General features: G+C 46.3%; 1 pseudogene; it reads right to left on the bottom strand.

The window, feature by feature from the left end:
- Positions 1–233: 233 nt before the first annotated feature.
- On the bottom strand, positions 234–722 carry LOC119335893 (annotated as a pseudogene).
- Positions 723–4,013: the final 3,291 nt, after the last annotated feature.

Raw genomic sequence — 4,013 nt, 5'->3', positions numbered from 1 at the left:
GAAGTGCGATGAGGGATGCTTTAAAAAAGCATTTACAGTGCTGAGATCGAGAAGTAGAGATAGAGAGTAGAGACTAGAGAGTAGAGGATAGTTCTAAGCATAGATATAGCATAGATGGATAAAAATAGATAGTTCAACTACTTCTCGTCGTCCGACTCCTCCTCGGTGATGTCCTCCTCCGACGTCTCAATGTAGGCGTGAAGATACCGATCGTCATCGGATTCCCAGGGCGACGCTGCTCCTAGCCTCATGTTGAATTGAGCGTCCGCTTTTTGCGTACACTTGTCCTCACGATAGGCGGCTCGCTCCGCCCTCCTCTTCTCCCTCTCCGCCCTCCATTGCGCGTAGAACTCATGCTCGTTGATGAAGTCCTGTGGGAACCGTTGGTGCCACAGCTCTATGGCTTCCTCGTCCATCTCGGCAATGCTGAGATGCTACTCCCACCTCTGGTTGTCGCGACGATCCTCGTCGGTGATAAGCTGCAGCACAGGCACGAGCTCCTGCGCCCACTCCCGTGTCGACATGTTGGGGAAGTTCAATGTTCTATGAGGCCACCGGAGGTGCCACATCGCTCCATCGTACGCGCAGGTGGCCTCATTGGAGGTGTCGAAATCACTGAGGCCATGGCGCATCCGGCGGAACCGGATCTCGACGGAGAAGCCGCGGGAGGGGCGCACGCGGACGCCGCGGTATCCACAAGTTTCCCGGCAACGCGACAGCATGGTAGCGCGGCGGCAGCAAGGCAAGAAAGAGCGGGGAGAGAGCGGTGGCGAGGCACAGAGTAGGGAGAGAGTGGTGGCAAGGCATAGAGCGATGGGAGGGCTTTGGATTCTGTAAAGCGCGCAGGACAACGCGCGCCAAAACTAGCGCGTGCCCGATCGCTTTTTCCCTCGCGCACGCGATCCTTTCCCGACGTCCCTGCTAACTCTACTCTCTTCTCTACTGTTATATTTATTTTGTATTTAATATTTATCTCTACTTCTCTACTCTACTTTTTTCTTTTAAAAATACAGAGTTGGTGATGATGGTGTGCCTGCCATCCTGCAATATTGGCTGTCCGATTTATATATGATGGATAGGAAGGAAACAATGGCAATTTTGCAGAAAGATACCCACATCCCTCTCTAGATTTGCAAATAAGGCCTTCCCTTGTTCATCCTTTTCTCCCACAAGATAAACTACTCATACAAATGCATCTTGATGCATGCAACGCATGGGCATCTTGCTAGTTCTAAAAAACTTTCCATAATTTGCCACACTACTGGTTGCAGATGAAGAACCTACCCAAGCACAACGTGATACAGGAGCGACGCACAATTACAAGCTGATATTCTGTTGGACAATGGAGGCTATAACCAATTACTTTTACGAGAACAATAGCAACCAGGAAATTTGAAGGGTAGGTATGAACAAAATTGAAACTGCACATGTACTGCTAAGTGATTCAATACACACATTACCAATCGAGGAGGAGAACGATGGTCGCGGCGGCCTCTGTGCATCCTAGTCGGCAAAGGGAGTCAGTTCATTGTCCACGATGGTGGTGCTTCTGCGCTTGGTGTCGGCTTCCGGGAAGCAGATCTAAGACCGTGAAAGACGGTGCCGATGAAGAGGCTCCATGTACGACGATGACGGTGGACCGGCTCCAATGCGGCGTATGAGGTCGTCGATGAGGTAGATGCGCTGCGGTGGACGAGTGCGCCTACGTAGAAGGGGAGGAGCACGAAGGCTGCATTGCGATGGAGAAGTCTATTTTAAAAGAGGAGTATTCTGGCGTACTACTCTGGGTGCCTGGGTTGGGTTGGCTGGGTAGGGTGAACCTGAAGTTACGAAAACAGCCCCCTACCAAGCGTCATCCATAGGCCTGTTCCGAAGGCTACGATGGTAACTTCCCACTGCTCGAATTAGGGTCACGAGAGATTTCCCCGCCGACCTCAAAATTTTGTGACACTGAACTCCCCATGTGGCGTGCTGGGTGATTGGGCTAAGCAACTAGCGAGTAGTACTAGTAACTACTAGTACTCCCTCCGTTTTTATTAACTTTGGATATTGGGTTTGACCGAAGTCAAACTTCCTAAAGTTTGACCAAGTTTATAGAAAAATATAAACATTTACCATAACAAATATGTATGATGTGAAATTACATTCAATAATGAATCTAATGGTATTTATTGTTATTGTATATGTTAATAGTTTTTGTTATAAACTTTCTAAGAGTTTACAAAACTTGACTTTGACCAATGCTAATATGCGGACTTAAATAAAAATGGAGGGAGTACACATTTGTTTTCTTAGTTTGTAGTGAATTAATCATTTTGTTGTAATTGTGAAATAAAATATATTAGGCTACCGACTTCGAATGTAATGGTCTATACAATTCAATAGTTACAATCATTGTTGAATTCCAAGATGTATACGAGGTCTATAGTACTTCACAATATGCTCAAACTCACATAATCCCAGTCAAATGAGAATCTAAATGCATTTGATAGTTATTACTTTGTAGGATGCAACAAAACCAACCATAACTATACATCATCCATTATAAAAGCAACATTTTGAACACATCCCAATGTGTGAATGAACGTGTAGAGAGAGCTTGCGAAGATGGAGCAAGTAGGGCGGGAAAGATTGTATGTATGTGGATGAGAGAGTAGGAGACAAACCTAATGAGACAGAGAGAGAGATAGAGAGAGAAAGAGAGAGGAAGAAGTTAGGTCTGTGAGAAAGATGGAGACATGTAATATACGTGAGATGTGTGTGCATCCGGATTCTGTACACGTGGAAGGAGAAGAGACAACATGTTTGATGAGAGAGCTGGAAAAACGAGAGGGGAAGGATCTCGTGGGTTGAGGGATTGATAATTTTGTGCAGGGGAGAGAGGGATTGGTAATTTTGTGCGGTAGAGAGAGAGAGGGGGGGGGGAGGAGTCAGTCAGCCGTCGTCACATCATCCTGCTTCCAAATGGCCCTGCATTCTCTACTGCAGCGTGGTCGCCGTCTTCGATCTCCTCGACGCCCTCCTTGAAGATTGAGGTGTTGTGCATGCTGGGGTGCAGAGAAGCACAAGCGAGAGTGGTTGCCATATAACCTTGGATGGGGATGAATTGTGTGCTCGGGGGAGGGTGTGTGTGCAGTGTGTGTGTGTGTATGTGTGTATGTGTGTGTGTGTGTGTGTGTGTGTGTCAAATATTGAGAGAATCAAACCTATGGAGAGAAATGTGTGTGTATGTGACGGAAAGCTACATGGTAAATAGGGTTTTCATGAAGAGATTGTGCGTGCGAGATAGAGAGCGATGTGCGGGCCTTGAGGTGGGCAGGGGCCGAGTGAGGGTGTCAAAATGTGTGCATTGATGCATGTATTACATGCGACCGTGTGAGGGATGGACGAATCGAGAGAGATGGTTGTTGTGTTACGGATGCTCCTCTGTCTGTCTCTCTCTCTCTCACACACACATACACACACACACAAGTAAAATAGAAGACCGTTCTCTCATGTATACACAACGTATCGGCATCTGTCTATGTCTCACTCATGCATGATCATTTGCACATTCACACCTCTCTATGTCTCTATCACATGCACACCGTCTCCACATTGCCCTTCCGCCACAACACACATATGGACACATACACACATTCTCTCTCAGTCACACCCACAAAATCAGTATTAAAAAAACTAGGGCGCACCTAAAACATCCAAATCCAAATAAACATGAACTAGAGCTAAATTCAAATATATGGAAATATTGTAGCATCAAGAACTTTTCCAGGAAAAAACTTGAGTAATATTCAGGGATTGTTTTCACACACACAAAAAGGTTTGGTGGATGTCCTTAGAGCGCGACACGGTGACACACCGTTCGATCGACCGCACGGCCGCAGTTCATGCGCTTGCACATGATTCCGTATTGTGGCTGTGGTAACTAATATAAGTGCTGCCTCAGTCTAATGTTTACGTGTACTAGTACGGTTTTCTTTTAAGTTTGACCAACCCTACATAAAACTAAACTA

This window comes from Triticum dicoccoides, chromosome 7B (genome assembly GCF_002162155.2).
Source record: "Triticum dicoccoides isolate Atlit2015 ecotype Zavitan chromosome 7B, WEW_v2.0, whole genome shotgun sequence".
Classification (NCBI taxonomy): Eukaryota; Viridiplantae; Streptophyta; class Magnoliopsida; order Poales; family Poaceae; genus Triticum; species Triticum dicoccoides.
Note: the sequence above shows the minus strand (reverse complement) of the source record. Positions and strands in the feature narration are given on the sequence as shown.